The following is a 5,931-nucleotide window of genomic DNA, read 5'->3' as shown; positions in this document are numbered from 1 at the left end:
TTTTTTTTTTTTTAATTTTATTTTGTTTGGTGAAAATATACACAGCAAAACATACACCAATTCAACAATTTCTGCATCTACAATTCAGCAACACTGGTTACGTTCTTCAAGTTGTGCAACTCTTCTTACTATCGTTTTCTAAATTGTTCTATCACCATTAAAATAAACTCACTGCCCCCTAAGCTTTTCATCCAACCTTTCAAGTTGCTGTTGTCAGTTTGACCCCATATAGATAATTCTTTAAAAGAACACAATGCTCAAGGCAGATATTCTTTTCTAATTAATCTAAACTATTGTTTGGTCTAAAGATGACTTCGGGAATTTGGTTTAAGGTTTAAAGTTTATCTCAGGACAATAGTTTGGGAGAGGTGTCATCCAGCCTCAGTAGCTCCAGAAAGTCTGTATTCCGTGGGAATCTGAAATTCTGTTCCACATTTTCCCCCATTTTGATCATGATTCAGCTATAGAATCTTTGATCAAAGCATTCAATCATCGTAGCTGGGTATTAGGTCTTAGATTATTTTAACGTTACCTCTTCAAGAGAGCCTTCCGTGACTCCCCTTGGCTGGGTCAGATGCATCTGTTTTGTGCCTCCCAGAGCTCACTGTACTTTCCAAATCATAGCACTTACCACACTTCTTTTTTTAACTTCTTTATTTTCATTGATTACATCACTAAAACTTCTAAGTTTACAGAAATATATAATATAGAAAGTGAAAGTCTCCTTAAGTCTCATCCTATAGACAGAACCCCTGTTAAGAGTTGGTTGTATGTTTCTCCTTATTTTTAATGCATAAATTACATATGTTTTAATGGAATCCCATTATTATTATTGCATAATCCTGTACAATTGTACAATTTGCTTTTCTTTTACTTTATGAGCCTTTGACATCTTACATATCAGTATTTAAAGATATACCTTGTTGTTTGTGACTGTATTTAGGATTTCATTTTATGGATGTACCATAATTGATTTAGCCATAATCGACTTAGCCAATCTCCTTCTGATAGACATTTGGGCTATTTCTAATCTTTCACTGGTATAAACATCACTGCAGTGAACATCTTTGTACATATATCTTTGTGCCCTTGTAGAAATGTTTTTGCTGAAAAATTCCTTAAAGTGACATTGCTGAATCACACGGTATGAACATTTAAAATCAAAATAGATGTTTTCATGTTATCCTTTCCAGAAGTTATACCTCAGCCCTATAGTTCTGAGATTATACGCCTCCCTAGTACTGCCCTTCCCCTGCCACTGTCCCTCCCCTGGCACTGACACCCTCCCACCCTCTGCACCACCCTTCCCCTGGCATTGCCTTGGCTCACAAAGGTCAGTCTGCCAAGGACCATCAGCTCCATGAAGCCAGACAGAGTGTCTCATTTGTGGCTGTGTTCTGAATGCTAGCACAGTGCCTGGAGCACAGTAGACAATTAATAAATAATGAACCTGAGAGGCAGCCTTTGGATTTGAGGGGAGTAAACCATCAGTGGCTTTGAGAATGTGGGCTTAGCAGGTGTCAGAAATCTCAGTCAATGCCGCATTATCCATGGGGGAGTCTGTGCCCCTACCCTCCATGGTGTGGTCCCAGCCTGCTTCTCCAGGTTTGTCTCCAGCCCCTCTTCTCCTCTGTCCTCTAGCCATGCTTTGTAGGGTTCCTTAAGAAAGCTTTCCCCTCAGGTGTTCCCCTCCTTGGCACAAGCTCTCCCCTCTGCCTGGAAACCCTTCTATGGGTTTCCCGTTTCTCAGACTTATGTTCATCCTTCAAGATGCTACTCAGAAGCCCTCTTCTATGGAGTTTTTCCTCTTAGGTGGGGTGAGAGCCTTCGTCCTGTGTCCCCACAGTGCCCGAGAAATAAGAACACGACCTTATCTGTTCATATGGCCTTCACTCCCTGTAGATCGAGCACTCTGATGGCGAGCGCCATGTCTCCCTGATTTGTGTGTCTGTAATGCCAGGCCCAGAGATGGTGCATGGAAGACTATCTCTGGTTATGAATAAATGAATGAACAAACAGATACCTGGACAGGCAAGATCATTATTGCAGTCAGGTAGGAGTAAAATGCTGCAAACCTTGGTTGGGGTGGTGGCTTTGGGAAAGGAAAAGAAGGAAGAACCAAAGGGAGTAAGTAAAAGGGATGTGGGGTCTGAGGGAAGGAAGAGTCACAAGATGGTAGCACTGCCAACTGAAGTGGAGAAACCAAAAGGGGAAGCTAGTTTAGAGAGGAAGAGTGTCATTTAGTTCTGGATCTGTTAGAGTTGAGCGGCATTGAGGCCACTTCCAAGTACGGAGGTCCAGCAACCGTACAGGTGTCAAACCAGGAGTCGAGCAAGACTCTGGGGCTGGAGATGGCGATCGGTGTTGTTGGCCTAGAAGTGGTGGCTCCAACCTTGAGAAGTGATGAGTTCTCTAAGGGCAGAGAGCAGAGGGCTGAGGCCTGGGTCTGGGGTGGGTGATTCCACATTTAGAGGAGGCAGGAGAAAGAAGGACCAGCCTTAGGAGAACAAGGAGTGATCAGAGGGGGCACCGGCATGGTCACTGGGAGCCAAGGAATTTGAGAAAGTCCAGACTGCAAGCCCAGGAGGAGAGGAGGGTGGCCTTTGGCTTCGGAACAAGGCAGTTAGGGGGCTTTTGGAGCAGGGCTTTTGGAGAGCAGGATCAGGAGCCAGGCTGAAGCAGGCAGAGTGTAGAAACGGAGGAAGGACCTCATGTCCAGGGCGTGGGCACAGCTAGCTCGGGCAGTTGTAAGGGAAAGGGAAGGAGCATGCTTGGGACTTGTGAGTCACTTCCCCTCCATTGGGAGAACTGAGGGCCTCTGCGTGGTGTCTGTGTGCCCAATGGAAGGGGGCATTCTGTGTCTAGTTACTCACTGGAATTTCCAGGCAACTGGGATAGGGTGGCAACTGGGATAGGGTGGGGGTAGAGATGCCTTGGGACGTCCAGGGAGCAGCTTCTGTGGGGTTTCAGGTCTTCGGGAAGAAGCAGGTGTTGATCCCACTATGCTGGGAAAGGGGGTGAGGATGGAGTTGGGGCTACTGTAGGAGACTTCCAAGGGTACCTCATGTTCCCATGGGTGGCAGAAGGGACACAGGAGGGGCCCTGGTGCTTTTAGGCCTATCTCCCATGCTGGCTGCTTGTCTGACCCATGGGGACAGTCTGTACAATGCACTTGGAGGCTGAAGAGCAGAAGACAGAAACTGTGGCACAGGGCCCTAAGCTGGCACACATGCCCTGGGGAATGCTAGGCCCGGTCGTTCTCAAGCCCTGGGAACAGCCTCACACACCCAAACCAAATGAGGAATTGTGGGTCAAAGGGCCCTTCAGATGTGCCCCAGCTATTTATAACCCAGCCAGGGAGGGACAGGAAAAATCCAGGGATTGGAGGGAGGGCTTGGGTTATGGGTAGGGTAAGAGTTCTGCCAGACCCTGGTGGAATAGGCCTTGATCAAGGGCCTGTCAGCCCTGGGGCCCCAGAGAGCCCACCTCAGATCTCTCAGCCTGTCTCTCCCCTTAGGTAACTGGGAGGAGCCTGTGTCCAATAAGGGCAGGTTCTCTGCTGCTGACAGAATGGCAGGAGCCACACCTAGAGCTCAGAATTTCCACTGACCTTTTTGGGGGGCGGGGTAGGAATAAGAAACCTCATGTTCATCCTTCTCCTTCCCCCTCCTTCCTCCTCCTCAGCCCTCCTCTCAGCTTGGAAGCAGGGCTTCAGTTCACCTGAGATGCTGAGTCCAGGTGGGCCCAGGATGGCACATGGTTGACCATCCTTTGCAAATGGCCTGGACAGATAAGACTCTTCACCCTGTGGCCAGACAGTCGTCACCTGATGGGGGGTGTGAAAGATGCATGAGAGAGGCCAGTTGTAGACACATGAGCCTGAACATCATTAAGAGTCACGCTGGCTGGTCCTGGCAACAGTGTAGTGGGAGCTTAGATAAAAGAGGGAGCTTTGTGGGCTGGAAGCATCAGAAAGATTTTGAAGGAATCTCTGGCTGGAGATGAGGTTGGGAGGCTGATGCGAGATGGGGGATTAGGTTGAGTGGGGCTGGAACTTCAGGGCTCACCACCCAGAATCCTGAGTTTTCACTTGATCTACCCAGTTGGTGACACCTGTCATGCAGGTTTACAAAGATACGTGATGAGTTGGGAGTGTGTGAAGCTGAATTTGATTCCAAGATGCAGGTCTAATGTGGATATGGGATAGGGGAGATATTTAGGGAACCCCCCCAACACACACACACACACACACAACTCTCACCCTACCCTCAAAGAAACAACCAGCTTCCAGAAGAAAGGCAGCAACCTGGTCTACGGGCCTGATTCTGTACACAGATGTGTTTCATTTGTCCTGCACTATGTTTTTTAAAAATGTAAATGATTTACCATCGTCTTAAAATCAGATTTCACCTAAGAATCCAGATTTCCAGCTTCTCTTGAACAACCCAAAATGGCGCAGCCTTGAGCCTGCATTACCTTTGGCAGCTGTCCGCTGGAGTTGAGTGGTGGTTCTTCAGTCCACCCTGTCCCTGCCTGACTCACTTCACTAATCTACCTTATCTGCCCCCCCTTATCGGTGCTGGAGTTTGAACTCCTGCCCTAGATCTTGTGTTGTGAAAGAGCTTTTCGTGGGTGCTGCCACTAAACACTTCTTTGTGAAAGTATTCATGCATCTCGGATCAGGGTTAGGAGACCAGAATGTGCACTTACCCCTCTGGATGAATTTAGCTTCTGTAGCCAGAATCAACTTGACAGCAACTAATAACAACAACCTTTGAAGAGGGGGCAGTAGTGGTTCAGTGGTGGAATTCTCACCTTCCATGTGGGAAACCTGGGTTTGATTTCCAGCCAGTGTACCTCACGCACAGCCACCACCGGTCTGTCAGTGGAGGCTTTCATGTTGCTATGATGCTGAACAGGTTTCAGCGGAACTTCCAGATTGAGACACACTAGGAAAAAAGGCCTGGAGATCTGCTTCCAAAAATCAGCCAGTGAAAACCCTGTAGATTGGAATAGTCTGATCCACAGCTGGCCATGAGGATAGCTCGGCATCGGGCAGGATTTCATTCTGTTGCACATGGGGTTGCCATGAGTGGGGGCCAACTCCACGGCAGCTGACAACAACCTTTGAAGACACCAAGGGAAAGCAGGCTGGGAGTGGGCAGGATTGGCAATGCTATCTGCCCTGGGTTATGCAGGCCCTTCCCTGTGGGGCTGGCTCTTTGGGGCCGAAGCCCCTCTAGAAAGGTGAGAGCTCCAAGGAAGTGGTATTGCTAGTCTCAGCAGCATCTGTGAGTAGGGGTTGTGGCCACCTCCAGCTGTCCAGGCTGCAGATACACAGGAACTTGGCACTTAGGGTCTGATATGTTGAGCCAGGTGGGGCCTCTTTCACAAAGCCTTGTTCACCAGCCATGAGGGGGATGGAAACTGTGGTTTCTCACCGAGCCTTGCTCTCCCCTCTGCAAAGGTGTCAGAGCCTGAGGTGAGAGGTGAGAAGGCAGCTCAGTCTCTGAGGACCCCAAGCTCTCTCTGGCCCTGCACGAGTTGAGTCGCTGGGCTCGGCCCTGGTCGTCCAGAGAGGCTGTGCGGAGAAGCTGCTCCTCCCCTCGCCGCTACCTCTGCTCTGGAGAGGGGTTGTAAATAAAGTCTGTCTCTGGGAAGCAGACCTCCCTTCTGCGCCTGGCCTGTCCGCGGTCTCCCTCCCTCCTCCGCTCTCCAGCAGCCTCCGCCAGCCGGCATGCCCGGTGACCACAGAGAGGGAACGGCTCCATCTCGCAAGTCAAGACGTGCATTTCCTGTGTATTAATAGCAAACGCAAACCTCGGAGTCCAGAAAGGGCGGGCTTTGTGGGGCCGGGCCCTGCGGCGGGCGCTCTGGAAAGAGCTGGAGAGCCAGCCCGCGCAGAGGAGCGGAGCAGCGGCCTGCGCCCGC

At 49.6% G+C, this 5,931-nt stretch overlaps 1 protein-coding gene across 1 annotated transcript in view; it reads left to right on the top strand.

The window, feature by feature from the left end:
- The window catches only part of ABR (ABR activator of RhoGEF and GTPase), a 205,914-nt gene that overhangs the window by 110,412 nt on the left and 89,571 nt on the right, over positions 1-5,931 (top strand). The window lies entirely within an intron of this gene.

This window comes from Trichechus manatus, unplaced genomic scaffold, assembly GCF_000243295.1.
Source record: "Trichechus manatus latirostris isolate Lorelei unplaced genomic scaffold, TriManLat1.0 scaffold00040, whole genome shotgun sequence".
NCBI classification, from domain to species: domain Eukaryota; kingdom Metazoa; phylum Chordata; class Mammalia; order Sirenia; family Trichechidae; genus Trichechus; species Trichechus manatus.
The sequence above is the reverse complement of the archived record's forward strand: the minus strand, read 5'-3'. Positions and strand labels throughout refer to the sequence as shown.